This window comes from Moschus berezovskii, chromosome 1 (assembly GCF_049115385.1).
Source record: "Moschus berezovskii isolate FMDL1 chromosome 1, NW_MosBer_1.0, whole genome shotgun sequence".
NCBI lineage: Eukaryota > Metazoa > Chordata > Mammalia > Artiodactyla > Moschidae > Moschus > Moschus berezovskii.
In genome coordinates, this window is record NC_142460.1 from 122188004 (window position 1) to 122213129 (window position 25126).

Genomic DNA, 25126 nt, shown 5'->3' on the forward strand with positions numbered 1-25126 from the left:
CACTGTGACCAAGGAAACAAGCTGTTACCTAGCAACCTGGCCCTTTAGGAGGTATTGTTACCAATCTCTTAGTGCTCATCAAAGGAATTCCTGTGCTCCTGGAGCAGCTAATGGTGAATGCTGTTTCCAGAGAGTTTTCTAAACTGTGGTATAACTGAACCTTGACTACAGAAACATAAATTATAGCAGAGGGAGAAAATGGCCCTGGCATCCCTGAAAAGTATGCTGTCTTCAGCTCTATTATTTCTTGAATTGTCTGCATCTGGCTTGGGTTTAGTTGAAGTGGTACTCATGCAATGTATCCCTCAGTATTTGGTTTCGTGCTCTTCTTCTGTAGTTTCAGAACAAGCAGAAGAAGCAAAAGGGAAGTTATCTAATTCCAGCTTGAAACTTGCTCAGGTAAAACACCTTGAAATTGAAGGTAGGGAATTCTTCCTTGTTCAGCACAAGAAAAGAAAAAGTATTTCAAAGCAAATGTTTACAGCCTGTCACAGAAAAAGGAGATAATATCATATTGTATTTTCATTTACTGATTCAAGAAGTCTGCTTAGAGTGCCTGCTATGTTTATAGAAAGCACTGTGAATTTTTAACTTCAGGAGCTGATAAAAAAAAAGTTCAGCCTGCTACTTGCATGCCTTCTTTCCTCCAAATAGAAAATGTTAGCTGTGCTTTTGAGGACTGAGAATTTGTTGTTTGCCAGAAGCACAGTAAACACTTTCATAGTCTCTACTGATTCAGAGAACAAGACATTTGGGAAACCATTTTATTCAAAACCTCATTTCAAAACAAGATATTTGGCATGTCCTGGAAAAGAGAATTATGTTTCCATTTCAATTCTCTTTCCATGAAGTGGTAATACGTCCATGGGCTAAAAAATTTCAGTAACCTTAGAGATGTGCTTCATATAAAAACAGTGTAAACACATTCTCTCCATTACGTTTCTGTTAGAACTTATATTACACACAAAATGTTTCAGCCTGAAACAGCATGAAAACTTTCAGTGCTAAAATATATCATTTGATATATTTGGTAAAGACTCACAATTGATTTGTTTCTGTCCAAGTTAATATAATTAAGAAAAACTATCAAATATCTATAATAATTACATCTCAAATTTTCTGAATATTTTTCCCATGATAGGAGTAGAGACGCCAAATGGCAGACATTTCTTTACCCTTGTCATTTCTAAGCATCCTCAGAATTTCCCCAAGTGCAAAAATTGTAAACCAGTATTATCCCAAGATGAATTAAGTAAATTAAAAACTGGTCTTATTTAATCTTTTTAGTATTATAGTCCCCCAAAGCACACCATAGCTCCATTACCTTAGGCAAAAGCTATTCATACGCAAATATTTTCATTCTGACTTTGCCAGAATCCTCAGATCCAATCTCTCCCCCAGTCTCCCAGTTGATCCTCACACCTTCTTCTCCATCTTCTAACTTCCAGGATCTCTGCTCCCATCCTTACTTCCACAAAGCAAACAGAAAGAAATTTCCTCAGGGTCCCATCACCCATTCATCCACTTACTCTCATCTTCCTGCCTGTTTTCCATGTTTTCTGCTCATTTACAGGTATGACAGCACTTCAATCTTCATCTGTGGACTATAGCCTAACCCTTCATCTCTACTCAGCACCATTGGTCCAGAAATTCTTCTGCATCATCAATTTTTCCTCTTCACTGCATCATTCCCACAAACATATAAACATGCTGTTATTTTCCCCATTTAAAGCAGAAACCAAGCAAAAATGCCCTGGATCCATTTCTCGATCCAGCTTCATCCCATTGCTTCACATCCATTACAGTGTGGGGAAAGCTTTGCAAGTGTTTCTATGCTTGCTGCATCCAGTTCTCTTCCCGTCCCTCTTGAACTCATTCAGGTGTTGTTTTCACTCTACTGCTTCACTGGAACTACATTTGTCAAGGTCACTAATGACCTTCAAGTCACTAAAGTCAGCGATTGGTTCCTAGTTCTCATTTCCTTGATCTAGCCACTGTATTTGAACCGTTGAGTTACTTTCTTCCCTGAAGCACTTTCTTCATTTGGCTTCTATGACCCCACACTCCATTGGCTTTCTTTCTGCTTTATAATCTCTTTTGCTATTTCCTACTCATCTGACCAATGTCTTAATACTGATGTGTCAAATCAGTCTTTAGACTTCTTTCTCTCTTAACTCACTCTATTAATGATCCTGTCCAATCTCATGGCTTTAAAAACAATTTATATGCTAATGATTCCAATATTTATAACTCCATCCTAGACCCCCCTTCTCTCTCTTGAATTCCAGGCCTATATATTTACCTGCCTACTTGACATTCCTCTGAATGTTTCATGGTCACCTCCATCTTAATATTCCCAAAATAAACTTCTAAATCTCCTATCCAGATCAACCCCTTTTATATCCTTCATTTATACAAACCAAAACTCATGGAATCATCCTTAACTACTCTTTTCTTTCAAATATTGCATCCAATCCCTGATGAATTCCTTTCAGCTCTAACTCAAAATATATTTAGAATCTGGCCACTTCTCATCTACTCCATGGCTACCACAAGACCCCATATATTTTTTTTGAAACTTTGTATTTTGCATTGTAATACAGCCAATTCACAGTGTTGTGATAGTTTCTGGTGGACAACAAAAAGACTCAACCATACACATATATGTATTCATTTTCCTCCAAACTCCCTTCCCATCCAGGCTGCCACATAACATTGAGCAAAGTTCCCTGTGCTACTTATGGTACCATAAGACTCCATATTTCTCATTTATTTATTGAACTATGGAAACTATAGTAATGAACACTAAAAATATTGTGTGAGTTTTGGGTGTGCAGCAAAGACATTCAGAATATATATTCAGATTCTTTCCTATTACAGGTTATTATAAGATATTGAATATAGTCCCCTGTGCTATACAATGGATCCTTGTTGTTTATCAACTTTATATATAGTGGTGTGTATTTGTTAATCTCAAACTCCCAAACTATTTATTCCTACCCCACTTTCTCCTTTGGTAACCATAACGACTTCACTTTCACTTTTTGCTTTCACACATTGGAGAAGGAAATGGCAACCCACTCCTGTGTTCTTGCCTGGAGAATCCCAGGGACGGGGGAGCCTGTTGGGCTTCCGTCTAGGGGGTCGCACAGAGTCGGACACGACTGAAGTGACTCAGCAGCAGCAGCAAGAGGTCCTGTTAGCATGCAGCACACACACAATAGGTCTTCTGAGAAGTGCACAAAACCAAAAGAATGGGAAAGTGCACAAAAACTCAGCAGACCTGAGGGCAGAGAGGACTAAAACTTCAAAGTAACTATGAATTAAAAAAAAAAAATGAATCTTTTTTTCATCTCATGTGTCTTTCATTTGTCAGTCCTAGCCTCACTCCACAGAAGTACTTCAAGAAAAACAAAAACTGACCAAGAAAAATTGTGGAAAGGACAGAAAAAGATGGAGTCCAAAGTAGATCTAAAACTATCACAAGAAAAGATTAAGTCCAGCCTAACCAGGATGTGTTATAAAAATGTCCACACAAATCAGAGGAAGGATTATTAGGGAAGAGACTTCAGAGTATGCCAGATGAAAAAGTCCAGGCATGATGTAAAGGGGACATCTTTGAAATATGTAACTTCTGGGAGAGGAAAAAAATGTGGAAAAAGAAGTGAGAACTTCCCTTTGGCAATTAGGAGGTGGAAACAAAGATAAAAGGGAAAACTTAAGGTCTTATAAAACGAAGTAGCGAAATACCGTCACTAGATGGAAGGACTCAGAATTCATCCTGTGTCAGTAATATCTCCCCCAGAGATATCCATATCTGAATACTCAGAGCCTGGGAACGTGTTACCTTACATAGAAGAAGGGAAGTAAGATAACAGATGGAATTAAGGTTGCTAATTAGTCGACCTCAAGACAGGGAAGAATCTCTGGATTTTTCAGTTGGACCCAATGTAATCACAGTTGCCCTTAAACATAAGAGGAAGTAAAGAGAATCGGTGTCAGAGAAAGACAGCTATCCATTCCTGGCTTTGCAGATGAAAAGAGGCCATGTGCCAAATAAAGAGGCCATGTAACGCAAAAGCATTATCCATAAAAGAGAAAAAATTGATAAACTAGCCTTCATCAAAATTAAGATTTTATGCTCTTCCAAAGACACTTGTATGAGAAAGAAATGGCAAGCAACTTGGAAACAATATTTGCAAATACATATATCCAGAATTTATAAAGAACTCTCAAATTCAACAGCAAGGAGAGAGGGAAAGGAACTAAAAAAGTGTGCGAAATATTTGAAAGGAAGTTTGACTAAAGTACTTATGTGAATGATGAATTAGCACGAGATGCTCAGCTTCATCAGTCATTAAGGGAATGCAAACTGAAACCACAAGATACCATTACACATCTATTAGAATGGTTAAAATTAAAAATAAAAAACTGCAAACAAACCAAATTTCTAGCCAAAAGAAGTGAATGGACTAAAAATTACAATATATTCATACCAGGGAATTACACAGCAATAAAAACAAATTAACTAATGAAATGTAATCTATAGTGACAGAAAGCAGATCTGTTTGTTTGGAAATTGGGCAGGGAATATGCCCACCATTCACCAGGGTAAGAACAGGATTACAGCCTTGCTGATGGTCCTACCCCAAGCCTCCTGCACTGCCCAGCCACAATCAACCTCATCATTTTCTTCGATATCACCATCAACAACAAGCCCTTGGGCCACATCCCCTTTGAGCTATTTGCAGACAAAGTTCCAAAGACAACAGAAAACTTTCATGCTCTGAGAACTGGGGAGAAAGGATTTGGTTATACAGATTCCTGCTTTCACAGAGTAATTCCAGGATTTATGTGCCAAGGTGGTGACTTCACACGCCATAATAGCCCTGGTGGCAATACCATCTCTGGGGAGAAATTCATGATGAGAATTTCATCCTGAAGCAACAGGTCCTCTCATCTTATACATGGCAAATGTTGGCCCTAACAAAAATGATTCCCAGTTTTTCATCTACCCTGCTGAGACTGAGTGGTTGGATGGCAAGCATGTAGTCTTTGGCAAGGTGAAAGAGGGCAAGAATACTGTTGAAGCCATGGAGGCTCTTGAAATGGAAAAACCAGCAATATCACCATTGCTGACTTTTCTGGACAAACCCAGAAAATTTGACTTGTGTTTTATCTTTAAGAAAAAAAGAATGGGATTATGAAGGTGTACTTAAAAACATTTTTGGATAATGGACATGTATGTTTTATTGATTGTGATGGTTTCACAGGTATATACATATGTCAAAGCTCATCAGATTGTTTGCTTCAAATCTGTGCAGTTTATTACATGTCAATCACACACATACACAGAGAGAGACAGGGAAAGAGTATGTGTGTTTGTGTGTGTGTGTGTGTGCATGTGTGTGTGTGTGTGTGTATGAGAGAAAGACAGAGCCACAGAGAGGAAGAAGGATGAAAGGAGGAGAGTGAGAGAAGGAAAAAGGAAATAGAATGGGAGGTAAAATGATGTGGAGGTATAATAAAACTATAACAGCCACTCATAAGATCAATCTCAAATTTCTGTGCTCATGGAAATAGCCCTGTTTTCCTCACTGATTATCTTTATCAGTAATGTATATTTGAACTTCAAAAAGCTTAGATGAACAGCCTACTGCTCTAATCTCTTTTATACATATGAGTTCCACTAAGTGGTTATTTCTTTACAGGGATGCATTGCTTACAGATGTTGAAAAAATACTGTTTTGCTTTGTTTTTGGCACTCAGAAAGCCCTTCTAAAATGAACCTGAATATTCACTAGGAGTGCTGTTGATGTATTTTGACTTATTGTATTTTATCATGAAATGGTGCTTTGCTAGGCAGGCAAGGAGATCCATCTAAGCCCCCTCACCCCCTTCAACACTTTAGGCAGAGTTGTGCTTGTATCTATTTTATAAATGGATTTCTGCATAAGATTTAGATTGCTAAAAAGCTGGTTAATAATTGGCAATTCCCATGGAAATGGAAACCAAGGGATAAAAGGAAAATGAACTCAGAACATGATACCAGGAAGGGCAGGCCAGTTTGCAAAACTGCAGCAGGGGAAAGCAGAAGGACACTCGGGAAGTGAAGGGTGAGATAAAAGGGTGGGTTTGGAGATGGTGCCCTGTAACGAGTGCCATCAAACAAGATGACTTGGGGTTAGCCTTCTACACCTCTACCAAAATCTTCCAGACATATACAAATGAGTAACTAACGAGCCTTCCTCTGCTCTTTCTTCACAATGATCTTTTTGCCTTATACTAAGTAACTAATACCCATAGTAGTTTCCCTGTGTATATCATTCACTACTTGATATCTCTCATGCCAAACACAGTGACTAGAATATCATAAGCATGAAATAAGTACTGGTTAAATGAATGAGCAACAGTGCTAGGTCTAGAGCCATCCTTGTGAATCAGAAGACGGAGGGAGTCCACAGCTGAGAAGTGGTCACTAAGCTGCAGAATACTTCACTGTGTTACTATTGAGAAAAGTTTGTGTGTTTACAAAGGCATTGCTTAAGGAAAACATTTCAAGAGCCTTCTTTCAGTAGAAACACACTTTAGTCCCCAACATATTGATCTAGAATCTTCAGAAAAAGAAGTGCATATTTTCCTATGAGAGTGTGAAGAATAACTGAAAGGGAAACAAGGGGAAAACTGAGAAAAATTCCATGGCATTTCTAACACAGATGTATGGATTCTGCGTCACATTCCATTCTTTGGGCAGAAAATAACCATGAGAAAAAGTGTTCATTTCCTTCCTATAAGGTTAAATTGGAGACAAATCAAGGTTTTGTCCTTTCTTTTTCCTGTGGTGTGAACAGTTCTGTGCTCTGTGTAACAGAATTTTGAGGACCTGGCTAGGGTCTTGTACCTAACAGGTACTCAATCATGAGGTGACACCAGAGAATTAGGAGTTCTTTGAGAGATGACTTTATTAATTAGGAGATAAAAAGATCTTACCTTCAGAGAAGCAGAGCAAGGACTTCAGCAGCACCCATTAAAAGGCAGACTAAGAGAGTTCTAAACTTAAGCTGGAAGAAATTATTATTAGGCAAAAATGTATGAGATGGTATGTAGAATGTATGAGATGGGTCAGTTTTCTGTCATTTTAAATCCTTTTAAATATCCTTGCTACATGAGAAATCTTCTATATGTATATTTGCATGTGCTGTGCTATGTTCAGTTGCTCAGTTGTATCCAACTCTGTGTTACCCTATAGACTATAGCCTGCCAGGCTCCTCTGTCCATGGGATTTCCCAGGCAAGAATACTGGAGTGGATTGCCATTTCCTCCTCCAGGGGCTCTTCCCAACCCAAGGATCGAACCAGCACCTCCTGCATCTCCTTAACTGCCAGTGGATTCTTTACCTCTGAGCCACCGGGAAAGCCCCTTTGCATGTGTATGTTTATATATAATATAAATTTTAATCTAAAGTTTAATTCACTTAAAAGTAGCTCATGCTGCAGACTCATAAAGTAGTACTTTCCATTTTGAGTCTTTTGTAAATACGCAAAAAAATTAGTTAATTGGCAATGAATTAATAGTTTTGTATATAAAATAATCAAAAACAACAAAAACAGTATACACTTTCATCATCATTTCTAAAATTAAAAGATTTCTTAATCCATGTAAGCAAAACACTATCTTAAAATAAAAAATATTTCATTAAATTAACAACCTGTCTCTGTTAAAAAAACAAAACAAAACTCTATTATGTTTTCTTTATTTTCCCTGTTTGCCCTTGGCTTTACTGATACTAACTTGTAGTCCTTCTTTGGGTCTCTGGCAGTCACTGCTCTGGAGTCAGTTCTAAGAAGGAAGCAGGCTGCTGGACTGTGCATAATGGAGTAAGAACATTTTATTGATATTTATTTAGCAGATTTATCACCCTGAAACTCACAGAGGGCCATAGGGCATGTCATGCTAATATAACTCATGTGTTATGGTATGATAACATCATGTGTACACAAGGGGTTTATGTGAAATATGAAGCAAGTCTTGCTTGCTTTCAGATAAATAATGGGATGAGTTAACAGCTCAACTCTGGAGACCTAAATTTTGAGTACAGGATGGTTCTGATAAAAGAAGGAAGAAAATAAACTAAATAGTATTCTATTTGGAGCTGCCTCACATCTGATGCTATATTACCGCTGATTCTTAGAATATTAAATTTTTTCTTATACGTATATCATCTTTTTTACTTAATACATGCTCACCGATAGGTTATGAAGATTATGCTCTCTACAGTAGAAGTGGCAACCAACCAAATCCCAATGAAACTCATTTTAAAATTTTTCATTTGCAAAAATATATATGCCAAGAATTCTACTTTGTTTTGCCAACGTCTGGTAAAATGAGTAATGTTTCCCAGTCATAATGTGTTGCTCATTTAGGGGTGTGCATGCTAAGTCTGTTACAACTCTTTATAACCCTTAGACTGTAGCCTGCTAGCCTCCTCTGTCCATGGAATTCTCCAGGCAAGAACACTGGAGTGGGTTGCCATGCCCTCCTCCAGCTTTTTTTAGGAGAAGAAGATTAATAGAATTGGGAAAGACTAGATATTTCTTCAAGAAAATTGGAGATATCAAAGGAACATTTCATGCAAAGATGGGCATGATAAAGGACAGGAACAGAAAGGCCCTAACAGAGGCAGGAGAAATTAAGGAGAAGTGGCAAGAATACACAGGAGAACAATTTTAAAAAGGTCTTAATAACCCAGGTAACCATGATGGTGTGGTCACTCATCTAGAGCCAGAGTGTGAAGTCAAGTGGGTCTTAGCATTACTACGAACAAAGCTAGTGGAGGTGACAGAATTCTAGTTGAGCTATTAAAAATTCCAAAAGATGATGCTGTTAAAGTGCTGCACTCATATGTCAGCAAATTTGGAAAATTCAGTAGTGGCGACAGGACTGGTAAAGGTCAGTTTTTATTACAGTCTTAATGAAGGGCAATGCCAAAAATGTTCAAACTACTGTACAATTGCATTCATTTACCATGCTAGAAAGGTTAATTTTGAATTTATGCTGGATCTGCTTCTGTGACTTTAACCCTCATTTTCCCACTTTTGTAAGATAAATAATGGCCTGCCTCAGGGAGATAACCTGAACTGCCCACCTGTGAAGGACTGTAAGAAAATGAAACTAACACATTTCCCTGCCTGAGGCTTGCCATACTAGGTGACATTTGCAAGGATTGAATAGTTTTTTTTTACTTTGTTTCTTCACCTCCACTGTCCATCTTTGATCCATGAAAGAATCTAGCAATCAGGTCCTGATAAGATGGTTATTTTGAGGCGCTAGCCTGCCATCTTCTCAGTCAACTTGCTCCGAATAAAGTCTCTTCCTGATCCCAACACCTCGTCTTGGATTCATTGACTTATCCTGTGGCAAGCAGAGCAAGCTTAGACTCAGTAAAACTAACATGTGAAATGAGTGCAATTGTATGATTGTTTGAACATTCTTTGGCATTGAATTTCTTTGAGATTGGAATGAAAACAGACCTTTCCCAGTTCCATGACCAGTGCTGAGTTTTCCAAATTTGCTGACATGTTGAGTGCAGCACTTTAGCAGCAGCATCTTTTAAGCTTTGAAATAGTTCACCTGGAATTCCATCACCTCCACTAGCTTTGTTTGTAGTAATGCTTCCTAAGGCCCACTTGACTTCACGGTCCAAGATATCTGGCTCTAAGTGAGTGACTACACTATCATGGTTATCCAGGTCATTAAGACCTTTTGTATAGTTCTTCTGTGTATTCTTGCCAATTCCTCTTAATCTCGTCTACTTCTGTTAGGTTCTTGCCATTTCTGTCCTTTATTGTGCCCATCTTTGCATATGATCCCTTGGTATCTCCAACTTTCTTAAAGAGATCTCTGGTCTTTCGCATTCTATTGTTTTCCTATATTTCTTTGCATTGTTCATTTAAGAAGGCTTTCTTATTTCTCCTTGCTATTCTCTGGAACCTCGCATTCAGTTGGTTATATCTTTCCCTTTTTCCTTTGCCTTTTGTTTCTCTTCTTTTTTCAGCTATTTGTAAGACCTCCTCACACAACCTCTTTGCCTTCTTGAATTTCTTTTTCTTCAAGATGCTTTTGGTCACCGCCTTCTGTACAGCATTATGAACCTCTGTCCATATTTCTTCAAGCACTCTGTCTACCAGATCTAATCCCTTGAATTTATGCATCTTCTCCACTGTATAATCTTAAGGAGTTTGATTTAGGTCATACCTGAATGACATCAGTTCAGATCAGTTCAGTTCAGTCACTCAGTCGTGTCCGATTCTCCGTGACCCCATGAATCACAGCACGCCAGGCCTCCCTGTCCATCACCAACTCCCGGAGTTCACTCAAACTCATGTCCACAGAGTTGGTGATGCCATCCAGCCATCTCATTCTTGGTCGTCCCCTTCTCCTCCCACCCCCAACCTTTCCCAGCATCAGAGTCTTTTCCAGTGAGTCAACTCGTCGCATGAGGTGGCCAAAGTATTGCAGTTTCAGCTTTAGTATCAGTCCTTCCAATGAACATCCAGGATTGATCTCCTTTAGAATGGACTGGTTGGATCTCCTTGCAGTACAAGGGACTCTCAAGAGTCTTCTCCAACACCACAGTTCAAAAGCATCAATTCTTTGGCGATCAGCTTTCTTCACAGTCCAACTCTCACATCCATACATGACCACTGGAAAAGCCATAGTCTTGACTAGACGGACCTTGGTTGGCAAAGTGATGGCTCTGCTTTTTAATATACTATCAAGGTTGGTCATAGCTTTTCTTCCAAGGAGTAAGCGTCTTTTAATTTCATGGCTGCAATCAGCATCTGCAGTGATTTTGGAGCCCAAAAAAATAAAGTCTGACACTGTTTCAACTGTTTTTCCATCTATTTCCCATGAAGTGATGGGACCAGATGCCATGATCTTTGTTTTCTGAATGTTGAGCTTCAAGCCAACCTTTTCACTCTCCTCTTTCACTTTCATCAAGAGGCTTTTGAGTTCCTCTTCACTTTCTGCCATAAGGGTGGTGTCATCTGCATATCTGAGGTTATTGATATTTCTCCCAGCAATCTTGATTCCAACTTGTGCTTCTTCCAGCCCAGCGTTCCTCATGATGTACTGTGCATACAAGTTAAATAAGCAAGGTGACAATATACAGCCTTGACGTACTCCTTTTCCTATTTGGAACCAGTCTGTTGTTCCATGTACAATTCTGACTAAATCTGGAATATTAAAATTATATGCAAAGAGAAGTGAAACTAGCTTCTTCCATAGTAAGTGAGGGGAGACAGTTGGACCTCTGTAGAACAGAATTTGGGTATCATTGTCTACAGACAAAAATTATTCTGCATTGTATCAGTTATTTACAAAGCATGGAGTTAATAGCTCCTGCTGCTGCTAAGTCGCTTCAGTTGTGACCGACTCTGTGCGACCCCATAGATGGCAGCCCACCAGGCTCCCCCGTCCCTGGGATTCTCCAGGCAAGAACACTGGAGTGAGTTGCCATTTCCTTCTCCATAATAGCTCCTATCAAATTGAAATTAGATAAGACAGGAAGGTGTGTTCTAGATAAAGGCCAGGCAACCTCCTGACCTCTGGTCAAATTTGCCTCACAGTTACTTTTGATAGGGCCTGTAGGCAAGAACACTTTTTACAGCAACCAACCACACAAAGAGGCGCAGCCGAGAGGAGCTACCTCACGTCCAATAGGCGGTGGCTGCGCGGGCACAGGAGGGCCGAGAGGAGCTACTCCACTTTCAAGGTCAGGAGGGGCGGCCTTGAGGAGATACCCCTCATCCAAGGTAAGGTGCAGCAGCTGCGCTTTGCTGGAGCAGCTGTGAAGAGATATCCCACGACCAAGGTAAGAGAAACCCAAATAAGACGGTAGGTATTGCGAGGGGGCATCAGAGGGCAGACACACTGAAATCATAATCACGGGAAACTAGTCAATCTGATCACATGGACCACAGCTGAATGTGGTCCACTGGAGAAGGGAATGGCAAACCACTTCAGTATACTTACCTTGAGAACCCCGTGAACAGTATCAAAGGGCAAAATGATAGGATAATGAATGAGGAATTCCCCAGGTCAGTAGGTGCCCAGTATGCTACTGGAGATCAGTGGAGAAATAACTCTAGAAGGAAGGAAGGGATGGAGCAAAAGCAAAACCAGTACCCAGTCGTGGATGTGACTGGTGATAGAAGCATGGTCCAGTGCTGTAAAGAGCAATATTGCATAGGAACCTGGAATGTTAGGTCCATGAATCAAGGTAAACTGGAAGTGGTCAAACAGGAGATGGCAAGAGTGAACGTCGACATTCTAGGAATCAGTGAATTAAAATGGACTGGAATGGGTGAATTTAACTCAGATGACCATTATATTTACTACTGTGGGCAGGAATCCCTTAGAAGAAATGGAGTAGCCATCATGGTCAACAAAAGAGTCCGAAATGCAGTTCTTGGATGCAATCTTAAAAACGACAGAATGATTTCTGTTCATTTCCAAGGCAAACCATTCAATATTACAGTAATCCAGGCCTATGCCCCAACCAGTAATGCTGAAGAAGCCGAAGTTGAATGGTTCTATGAAGACCTACAAGACCTTTTAGAACTAACACCCAAAAAAGATGTCCTTTTCATCATAGGGGACTGGAATGCAAAAGTAGGAAGTCAAGAAACACCTGGAGTAACAGGAAAATTTGGCCTTGGAGCATGGAATGAAGCAGGGCAAAGGCTAATAGAGTTTTGCCAAGAGAATGCACTGGTCATAGCAAACACCCTCTTCCAACAACACAAGAGAAGACTCTACACATGGACATCACCAGATGGTCAACACAGAAATCAGACTGATTATATTCTTTACAGCCAAAGATGGAGAAGCTGTATACAGTTAGCAAAAACAAGACCAGGAGCTGACTGTGGCTCAGATCATGAACTCCTTATTGCGAAATTCAGACTTAAATTGAAGAAAGTAGGGAAAACCACTAGACCATTCAGATATGACCTAAATCAAATCCCTTATAATTATACAGTGGAAGTGAGAAATAGATTTAAGGGACTAGATCTGATAGATAGAGTGCCTGATGAACTCTGGACGAAGGTTTATGACATTGTACAGGAGACAGGGACCAAGATCATCCCCATGGAAAAGAAATGCAAAAAAGCAAAATGGCTGTCTGAGGAGGCGTTACAAATAGCTGTGAAAAGAAGAGAGGCGAAAAGCAAGGGAGAAAAGGAAAGATATAAGCATCTGAATGCAGAGTTCCAAAGAATAGCAAGGAGAGATAAGAAAACCTTCCTTAGCGATCAATGCAAAGAAATAGAGGAAAACAACAGAATAGGAAAAACAAGAGATCTCTTCAAGAAAATTAGAGATTCCAAGGGAATGTTTCATGCAAAGATGGGCTCAATAAAGGACAGAAATGGTATGGACCTAACAGAAGCAGAAGATATTAAGAAGAGGTGGCAAGAATACACAGAAGAACTGTACAAAAAAGATCTTCATGACCAAGATAGTCACGATAACGTGATCACTGACCTAGAGCCAGACATCTTGGAATGTGAAGTCAAGTGGGCCTTAGGAAGCATCACTACGAACAAAGCTAGTGGTGGTGATGGAATTCCAGTTGAGCTACTTCAAATCTTGAAAGATGATGCTGTGAAAGTGCTGCACTCAATATGCCAGCAAATTTGGAAAACTCAGCAGTAGCCACAGGACTAGAAGAGGTCAGTCTTCATTCTAATCCCAAAGAAAGGAAATGCCAAAGAATGCTCAAACTACCTCACAATTGCACTCATCTCACACGCTAGTAAAATCATGCTCAAAATTCTCCAAGCTAGGCTTCAGCAATTTGTGAACCAAGAACTCCCAGATGTTCAAGCAGGTTTTAGAAAAGGCAGAGGCACCAGAGATCAAATTGCCAACTTCCGCTGGATCATAGAGAAAGCAAGAGAGTTCCAGAAAAACATCTATTTCTGCTTCATTGACTATGCCAAAGCCTTTGACTGTGTGGATCACAATAATCTGTGGAAATATTGAAAGAGATGGGAATACCAGACCACCTGACCTGACTCTTGAGAAACCTATATGCAGGTCAAGAAGCAACAGTCAGAACTGTACATGGAACAACAGACTGGTTCCAAATAGGAAAAGGAGTAGGTCAAGGTTGTATATTGTAACCTTGCTTATTTAACTTATATGCAGAGTACATCATGAGGAACGCTGGGCTGGAAGAAGCACAAGCTGTAATCACGATTGCTGGGAGAAATATCAACAACCTCAGATATGCAGATGACACCACCCTTATGGCAGAGTGTGAAGAGGAACTCAAAAGCCTCTTGATGAAAGTGAAAGAGGAGAGTGAAATGGTTGGCTTGAAGCTCAACATTCAGAAAACAAAGATCATGGCATCTGGTCCCATCACTTCATGGGAAATAGATGGAAAAACAGTGGAAACTGTCAGACTTTATTTTTTTGGGCTCCAAAATCACTGCAGAGGCTGATTGCAGCCATGAAATTAAAAGACGCTTACTCCTTGGAAGGAAAGTTATGACAACATAGATAGTATATTAAAAAGCAGAGCCATCACTTTGCCAACCAAGGTCCGTCTAGTCAAGGCTATGGTTTTTCCCATGGTCATGTATGGATGTGAGAGCTGGACTGTGAAGAAAGCTGATCGCCGAAGAATTGATGCTTTTGAATTGTGGTGCTGGAGAAGACTCTTGAGGGTCCCTTGGACTGCAAGGAGATCCAACCAGTCCATTCTAAAGGAAATAATCCTGGATGTTCACTGGAAGGACTGATACTAAAGCTGAAACTGCAATACTTTGGCCACCTCATGCGACGAGTCAACTCACTGGAAAAGACTCTGATGTTGGGAAAGGTTGGGGGCGGGAGGAGAAAGGGGAAGACCGAGAATGAGATGGCTGGATGGCATCACTGACTCTGTGGACATGAGTTTGAGTGAACTCCGGGAGTTGGTGATGGACAGGGAGGCCTGGTGTGCTGTGATTCATGGGGTCGCGGAGAATCGGACACGACTGAGCGACTGAACTGAACTGAACGGGTTATAAAAATAAACCAAAAACCAAGCAATTGCAAAAAAAAGAATATACTACAGAGGTATATGCAGCCTTTATTGAAATAGCTTGTTGATACAACTTGTTGACCTTTGCTCTATTGCAGAGGCCAGCAAAACATGCCAGCCATTCAGATGGTTGCATGAGTTTATAAGTTAGGTTTTATTGAAACATAGACATACATACACATGCATTTGTATAAATTTACTCTCTATGGCTATTTTAGTACTACATTGGCAGAATTTAAGTTTCAACAGAGCAAAGCCAAAACACTGACTGTATGATCCTTGTTAAAACAAGTTTGGTTATACCTCCTTAGACAATACATGGTTCTCCAATAAAACACGGAGTTATTCCTCCTGGGAAGATCTTTTGCTTTTCTTGTTTCTATTTTTTCTTCTCTTTCTTTTACTTGGTTTACCCCATTTTTTCTTCCTGTCATCCATAATTCTTTTTCATATGTTTCCTCCTCTTTAACTCTTTCTTTCTCCATTAAATAGCTATAATGTGGAACTGAAATATAAAAATTTTAAAGTAATATATGAAAAGAATTTTTAGATTCCTTTTTAAATCTAAAATAAGAAGAGATCTTTTTCTCACCACATCTAATGCCCTAAGAGTCTAAAGTTAAGTGGAAGTTACTTTTCATTGTGATGTATACCTATGTCTATGGGTCAGTGATCCTTAAAGAAAAGGACCTCTTTCTTGAGAAACAAGAATCGGGGGGTCCAGTTAGTTACCTTCCCTTTTCCAGGCAAAACAAGGAACACTTATTGATGTTTCAGTGAGAAAGTGACTTAATAACATCTTTTTTGAATGGCTCTTTACTCCCACTGGTATGTACACAAAGCAATGTGAAGTTGAGATTGACTAATGATGGTATAATGTCTGCATTTTAAAATATAAATATAATATATTTTTATATATTATATTATATAATAAATATATAATAATAATCTATATATATTTATATTATATCATATACAGTGTAATGTCAGCATTTTTAAAACCACTATTCCCAAGCAGTGAAGAGATTTACAAGGAAAAGTTTTCTGTCCCTGTTTCCTCTGCTGATTCTTTTTTGTTTCCCTAATCCCTTCTAGATCTCCTTTATTTTATCATTTTACTTCTGTTAATGTCTTAAGTGTCATTTTTTTGAAACTATCACCCTTGATCTTCTATTTGTGCATTTTATGTCTGAAAACTCACATTTACTCTTATTTTAACTACCAGCTAATGATTCCCAGTCTGCATCTTTAACTGAGAAGCATAATTAAGGGAAACAGTGAGAGATATTATTTTCTTGGACTCCAAAAGTCACTGCAGACAGTGACTGCAGCCATGAAATTAAAAAACACTTGCTTCTTGGAAGAAAAGCTGTGACAAATCTAGACAGTGTATTAAAGAGCAAAGACATCACTTTGCACACAAAGGTCCATGTATGGATGTGAGAGTTGAACCATGAAGAAGACTGAGCGCCAAAGAGTTGACGCTTTCAAACTGTGGTGTTGGAGAAGACTCTTGAGAGTCCCTTGGACTGCAGGGAGATCAAACCAGTCAATCCTAGAGGAAATCAGTTCTGAACATTCATTGAAAGTACTTGTGCTGCAGCTGAAGCTCCAATACCTTGGCCACTTGATGTGAAGAACCAATTCATTAGAAAATACCCTCATGCTGGGAAAGATTGATGGTAAGAGGAGAAGGGGATGACGGAGAATGAGGTGATTGGATGGCATCACCAACTCAATGGACATGAATCTGAGAAAACTCTGAGAGATGGTGAAGGACAGGGATGCCTGGCACGCTGCAGTCCATGGGATCGCAAAGAGCTGGAAACAACTGAGGAACTGAACAACAGCAACAACAATAGATGTTACATGTATATATGCATAATACATATATTAAATGGTCATCTCTAGTTCACTGTTATTGGGTTGAGCTCAATACACCCCATAAACTTTTATTTTTGCATTCTTCCTCATCAACATTAACTTAAGAAACAACCCAAACTCATTTATCCACACTTTCAATTAATCTTAAACATTTTTTTATTGCAAGGGGATGTGTGCAACTTAATTGGAATACATTGAAAAAGGAACAGCTGAATGTATTGAGAGATAGATAGATGAATAGGTACGTGATAAAGAAGGTATAATGAAATGTTAATTGTAGAATTAGGTGATGGGTATATGGGAAGTGAAAGGCAAGGCAGAAAGGGAAAGATATACCCAACCAAATGCAGAGTTCCAGAGAATAACAAGAAAAGATTAGAAGGCTTTCTTAAATGAACCAAGCAAAGAAATAGAGGAAAACAACAGAATGGAAAGACTAGAGATCTCTTCAAGAAAATTGGAGAGATCAAGGGGACATTTTATGCAAGAGTGGGCACAATAAAGGACAGAAATGGTAAGGACATAACAGAAGCAGAAATGATTAAAAAGAGGCAGCAAGAATACACAGAAGAACTATACAAGACAAGTCATAATATGTCAACAAATTTGGAAATCTCAGCAGTGACCACAGGACTGGAAAAGGGCGGTCTTCATTCCAATCCCAAAGAAAGGCAATGCTAAAGAATGTTCAAATTACTGTACAATTGCACTCATTTCACATGCTTGCAAGCTAATGCTCAAAATCCTTCAAAATAGGTTTTACCAATATGTAAACTGAGAACTTCCAGATGTACAATCTGGTTTTAGAAAAATCAGAGGAACCAGAAATCAAATTACCAACATTCATTGGGTCATGGAGAAAGCAAGAGAGTTCCAGGAAAACTTCTACTTCTGCTTCATTGACTACGCTGAAGCCTTTGAATGTACGGATCACAACAAACTGTAGAAAATTCATGAAGAGATGGGAGTACCTCACCACCTTACCTGTCTCCTGAAAAATCTGTATGTGATTCAAGAAATTGCAGTTAGAACTGAACATTGAACAATAGACTGGCTTCAGATTCAGAAAGGAGTATGACAAGGCTTTATATTGTCACTCTGCTTATTTAACATTTGCAGAGCACATCATGTGAAATATCAGGCTAGATGAATCACAAGCTGGAATCAAGATTGCCAGGAGAAATATCAACAGCCTCAGACATGCAGATGATACCACTCTGATGGCAGAAAGTGAAGAGGAACCAAAGAGCCTCTTAATGAAGGTGAAACAAGTTAGGGTAAAAAAAACTGGCTTGAAACTCGACATTAGAAACAACTAAGGTCTTGGCATCCATTCCCATCACTTCATGGCATGGCAACTAGGAGGGGAAAAAGTGGAAGCAGTGACAGATTTTTTCCCCCCTTGGGCTCCAAAATCACTGTAGTTGGTGACTGCAGCAATGAAATTAAAAAACACTTGCTCCTTGGAAGAAAAGTGGTGACAAACCTAGATAGCATATTCAAAAGCAGAGACATCACTTTGCAGACAAAGGTCTGTATAGTCAAAGCTATGGTTTTCCAGTAGTCATGTAGAGATGTGAGAGTTAGACCATAAAGAAGACCGAGCTGAACATCCAAGGAAGAATTGATGCTTTCAGACTGTGGTGCTGGAGAAGACTCTTGAGAGTACCTTGGACTGCAAGGAGATCAAATCAGTCAATCCTAAAAGAAATCAACCCTGAATATTCATTTTAAGGATTGATGCTGAAGCTGAAGCTCTAATACTTTGGCCACCTGTTGGGAAGAGCCGCCTTATTGGAAAATATCCTGATGCTGGAAAGATTGAAGGCAGAAGAGGGCAGCAGAGGATAAGATGGCTGAATAGCATTGCTAACTCAATGGACTTGAATCTGAGCAAACTCCAGGAGATAATGGGGGACAGAAGAGCATGGCATGCTAAGTCCACAGGGTCACAAAGAGTCAAATAGGACTTAGCTACTGAACAACAACAAATATGGGTACTCATTGTAAGATACTAAACATTTTGTAAGTTGTTGTTTTTTTTTAATCTGTTAGAAAAGTCTTTCAATTTGCCCCAAGACGTCTTTAGTTACCACCACTGCTTTACCTTAGACCCTCATCTCTTACCTAAACTATCATGTTCACCCCTAGTGGGTACTCCTAAGGAAAGTCCCCTAAAATGCTGCTACTCGAAGAGTGGTTCACAGAGCAGTAATCAGCCAGCACATCACCTGGGAGCTTGTAGTAAATGCAGGTCTCACCAGGCATATTAAATCAGAATTCACAGTTAGGAAGATCCCCAAGTAGTTTGTATAAACTTTGAAGTGTTGAGAAGCTCAACTGTATATGATAACTTTAGCCTCCATAACTCCATTGCCTGAAACCCTTCAGTGGGTTTCATTGTATACAGTGTGATATCTGAGAACTTCAGAGTGGTTGCCTATTTAGAACATTTCAAATATTAATATTTCCAAGACACATGTATTGTGTCTCATTCTAATTGCCCTTTCTCTAACACTCTCCATATACCTTAACACAACCTAATACTGTCCTTTTTGTCCTTCAAGATAATTTAGTCCACATTGCTTACTTATTACTTTGGCAATATCTTTATAGTACCCCTATATTTTAACTTTTTTGGGTAAGAAGATATCTGTTACTTTTCCCAATAAATTGTGAACCTCAAAAAAACAGAAAACGTATCTTGTTCATGATTACATTCCCAAGTATTAGCACACTTCGTGTTGTGGATGTGAGTTATTTAAAAATGCTTATTGAACTTAACCCAGAAGGAAGTGACTATTCCTGAAGGTGTGGAGAGCTGGTTCAGAAAGAGAGTGCTGAAAGGTGAGCAAACAAGGAAAACCAAATTGTACTACAGCTACATTCATTTAACTATATCTACCTATCTATATCTACTTTCCAGATCCTGAATTTATTCATAATAAAATAGCTATTTCATTAACTGTGTATATACTGAATTCAAATGAAAAAGCCATATAAATTTGGTCACCATATATTTACTGAATCTATTAGAACAAGGTTAGTCTTATTAAGATGCAATATTGCTTTTGTTGTACTTAAAGAGATCTCGTAAATGCTTGCTTTCCAAAAGTTATAACAATCATATTTATTAGTTTTCATGCATAATAGATGAAAATACAATGTCATATTTATCAACAAAGGCAATGAAATGTTATTTAGATATTCATTAGGCAATCAGTCACCCATCAGCAAAGCATAATTCAAATCTCATTTTGACTTTTGCCTGTGAGACTATTACAACTAAATAGAAAATTAAGTATTTTGTGTATATACCTTTGTAGTAGGGTAAATCAGAGCTTTAAGAAGAAAAAAGTGAGAGAGAGACTAATAATTCTTATCATGGACCATAAAAAATGTTCTTGCAATTTAAACCCTAATTCCACTCACCCTCCAATAAAAAGCAATTTTAATCTTATTAGTAGAATAATAAAAAATATTTTTTTTAAAAAGTAAAGTATGTTGGCAGATTTCATCTAATTTTGAAATAATATTTTAGATGCCAATCACAAGAACTAAGTAAGCTATTTATTATTTTATATAGACCTAATAAACTGAGAAATGGAAATTCTTTTCCAACCTCCTTCCTTCCACAATGTTTATTGAACAGTTGCATTGAGCAAAACATTGTGCTATGCTAGGTTCCATGGATACAAAGATAAAGCATTCCTTTATTCATTACAGAAATATTCATCACCTTCCACATGCAAGACACTGTCCTAAGCCTTGAAGATACAGCAGTGAATGGACAAAGACTTGTGCTTTTGGAGTTTACATTCTAGTGGGTGAGACAGACAAGTAAGCAAATGGGTAAGGAGTACAATTACATATAGGTGATCTGAAAAGTTTAAGACGGGGTAATGGCACAGAGTATATAAGGTAGGGGAGCAGGAGCGGAAGCTACTTTAGGTACAATAGCCAGGAAAGACCATTCTGAGAAGACAATATCTGAACACAGAGCTGAAAGAACTGAAAAAGCGAGCAATTTCAAGAATGGGACAGGAGAGGTATTCCAGGCAGAGGGAACAGCAGATGTAGAGACTCTTAAGATGAGACTGAACTTGGGGCGTTTTCAGCAAAGAGAAAGGTGAAGCTACTGGAACTCAGGGACCCAGGTAGAGGCTGGTAGAACATAAGGTCAGGAGGGGAGACATGATCTGAGGATCATTTGATGAGTCTGGATTTTATTTAAAACATACTGGGAAGCCACTCAAGAGATTTAAGCAGGGAAACTTTGTGAAATGATTCTCTTTTTAGAAAGATCACTCCAGCTACCATGTGGAGAAACAACCATAGAGAAACAAATGGAAGCAAAGATTGGGTTAAGAGGCCATTACAGCAGTTCAGGAAATAAATAGAAGTGTCTTAGGTGTCTTAAATTTCTTTCCAAAGGTAGATGTGCATGCATGTGTGCTCAGTCACTTCAGACATGTCCAACTTTTTGCAACCCTATGGGCTGTAGCCCACCAGGCTCCTCTGTCCATGGGATTCTCCAGGGTGAGAATACTGAAGTGGGTTGCTGCACTCTCCTCCAGAGGATCTTCCCAGGGATCAAACCGGCATCTCCTACCTTGCAGGAGGAATTTTTTTTTTACCATTGAGCCACCAGGGAAGCCCCCATAGGTAGATAGAAGTTATTAAATTGGAGATATACTGTAAAGGTAAAGCTGATAGGTATTGTTTTTGATTTAGATTTAAGGGAATTGGAGGAGAATAATAATAATAGTAATAATAAAGACTCCTGTGTTTAAGTGATAAAGCGAATAGTGAATAGTGAGCTAAGATGGTAAGAGGAGGCAGAAGTCTGGAGAAATTGAGATGATATAAGAGACTTCCTTCCCTGGTGGCTCAGTTGGTAAAGAATCCGCCTGTAGTGTGGGAGACCTGGGTTTGATTCCTGGGTTGGGAAGATCCTCTGGAGGAAGGAAAGGCTACCCAGTCCAGTATTCTGGCCTGGAGAATTCCATGGACTACATAGTCCATGGGGTCGCAAAGAGTCAGACACAACCGAGCAACTTTCACCCTCACCCTAGACATCAAAGTGGAAAGGCTAAGCAGGCAGTTTGATATATACACCTGGAGCTCAGAGGACAGGTCAGGGTTGGTAGAACAAATTAGGGAATAATCCCCACATAGATGACATTTGAAGCCTAGGGACTGGATGACATCACCTAAGGAAGAAATAAATGAAAGAACAGGCTTAGCTCTGACGCAAGTCATAATATCTAGAGCCAATGAGGAAGATTGAGAAGGTGCAGCCAGTGATACAGGAGGAAACCCAGGAAGCAGATCAGACTTCTTGGGTGTGTAACCCATGCAGCACACAGTGCTTTGCACTCAGAAGGGCCCCATACTTGGTTGCTCATCTGCTACCAATTCTCACTTATCTTTGAACTTATGTTTTGTAGGTGAAGTTTGATGGGACAATGGAGTGTGCAAGTGAGGAGAGAAGATACACACATTATGTGTATCGGCCATTCCTTGAAACCCCCATTCACATTCCTGATGCTGCGTGAGCACGGAGTTAGGGGACCCATGTTGCTTGGGTGTTCAGTGAGACTCAAACCAAGGACAGGCAAGCGGACAACACCTACAACAGAGCAAGTGGTGGCGCTGGTGATGACAGCATCTAGAGGCGGTGCTTTCTGTTCAAACCAAAACTTGCTTTTAGAGCAGAAGAAGGCAATGGTGACCTAAAAAGCATGAACAACCAAAGAACCCTCTCCTGGCCTTTCTTACTTATGTTACTGTGAACATTTGATGGGGTCCGGCTGCTCATCGCTTACAAAAGTAATTATTTTCTCACAAATGGTAGAAAGGAAAGGCTGAGGTAGACTCAGTGTTCCCTGAAAACCATCTCTGTAGATTCTGCTGGGCCATGGAAGTTTTAAAGGAAAGGAAGGAAGTGATTTCAGTTAACCATTGAGATAGAGGGCCAGGGTCATCACCATCCCCCACCATAGCAGACTGGTGTGAGGGCTTGTCACTCCTCGAGACATTCCTCTAGAAGTTATCTTGTTCACACGGTTTGGTCACACAGTTTGTTAGGAAGATTACTGAAAGGGAAGCTAGGGAAGAGATCTTGTCATCTGTTCATTACTTATTCTTCATTTCTACTTCTTTGATCTACAAAAAGAACCAAGAAGTTAGGCAAGGCACTGTGTGATTAAGAGATCTGAAAGGTGTGGTAGAGCCAGAGATACATAGAGGATGGTGGTGCTTGGTTTAAAAGTTAGTTGCAGTATAGCCTTGTCAAAGTGACAAGAAAAGGGGCCTCCTGCTGAGGGCTGTCTACTGCAAAGAGCTGCTTACATTACTTCTCTGTGTTCAGTTCAGTTCAGAAAGGGTAATGTAGAAGGAGCGGGAAATACAGAAGAACCCATAGAGCCTTTTCCTTTCAGTCCTCCTTTTCTCATCTATTAGCCAAAGTAGAGAATATTGATAGAATGAATGCATCACAAGAAGTGAAATAAAAATAATTGAATTAGTCTTCTGCAGCACTTCCATTGTTCTGGGAAAAATAAATAAATATATATATATATATATATATATATGCATGCATGGGCTGCAAACTATGAACTGTGTAATTCATATGAGTTAAATGCGCTTATATTTTCATTAACTCTGGCATTGTATATTGTAAAACTGAATGGTAAAATTCATGTTGATAATTTAAATTCTAAATTTTTCTTTATTTATGAACAACACTGAAAGGCAAAAAAAATGATAAGTTGAGGGAGAGAAGTGGAAGAAAGGAAAAAGCTTTTTTATGATTTATGACCTTTAGATATTTTTTCCCTTGCTTTTTGGACTAGGAAGCCCACATTTTCATCTTGCACTGGGCCCACAAATTATGTAGCTGGCGCCACAGGAAGAATATGGTGTCCTGGAATCCAAGTGAAGAAAGTGCTTCCAGGAGGGAGGAGTCTGTCAACTACGTCAAGTGCTGCTGAGAATTGAATAAGGTAAGGACAGAAAATCGATCATTACTTTCATCATGCTGCTGCTGTTGCTGCTAAGTTGCTTCAGTCGTGTCCAACTCTTAGCGACCCCATGGACTGCAGCCTACCAGGCTCCTCCGCCCATGGGATTTTCCAGGCAAGCGTACAGGAGTGGGTTGCCATTGCCTTCTCCGCTTTCATCATGGAGACTATTCAATTAAAGTCAGTTCTGTCAGAGATGGTAAAATATTGCATATAATAGTTTGCATGAGTAGCTAAGTCATGTCTGACTCTTTGTGACCCCATGAACTGCAGCCTGCAAGGCTCCTCTGTCTATGGAATTCTCCAGGCAAGAACACTGAAGTGGGTAGTTAGTCCCTTCTCCCAGGATAGATATTCCTGACCCAGGGATGGAACCCAGGTCTTCTGCATTGCAGGCAGATTCTTTACCAACTTTATAATAGGTTAACAGTAGTAAAAATAAAGGGCAAGATTTATACACTCACTTTTATCTGTGATGTTGCTATTTAAATAGTCTATTAATTATGTTTCAAGAATAAATTAGCATTTGTTCAATGATAAAATGGAATCTTCCTAAAAATGAAACAATTTAAGAAATATAGTTAAATTATTACTGTTTATATCTTCTGTTGTGGCAGGTTAAAAATTGTTTATTTTTCTATCTCTTCTTTTTATTTACTTTCTGTTTTTTCCCCTTTACTTCAAACATGCGTACACAAAGAAAGTAAATTGTTATTAGATAAAATTTGGCACAAAAAAAGTAGTTTGTTAAAAATCTGTATGATACCAACAACAGAAAATGTAGATGAAATGCAATGACCAAAACCTTTGCCCTCCTCTATGTGCATGCTCAGTCGCTCAGTTGTGTCTGACTCTTTGTGAACCCATGGACTGTAACCCTCCAGGTTCCTCTGTCCATGGAATTTTCCAGCCAAGAATACTTGAGTGGGGTTGCCATTTCGTACTCTAGAGGATTTTTTCCTGACCCAGGGATCAAATCCACGTTTCCTGTGTCTCCTGCATTGGCAGGAAGATTCTTTGATTCTTTATTGCTGGGCCACCTGGGAAGCCACCCCATCCCCATATTATTTACATAAAAAATAAAATTTTCTAGTTCATTATGAAATTAAAAGACGTT

At 39.2% G+C, this 25126-nt stretch overlaps 1 pseudogene; it reads left to right on the top strand.

Annotated features, from left to right (window-relative positions):
• The first annotated feature begins 198 nt into the window (after nt 1-198).
• LOC148778841 (peptidyl-prolyl cis-trans isomerase A-like) lies at nt 199-5167 on the top strand (annotated as a pseudogene).
• Nucleotides 5168-25126: the final 19959 nt, after the last annotated feature.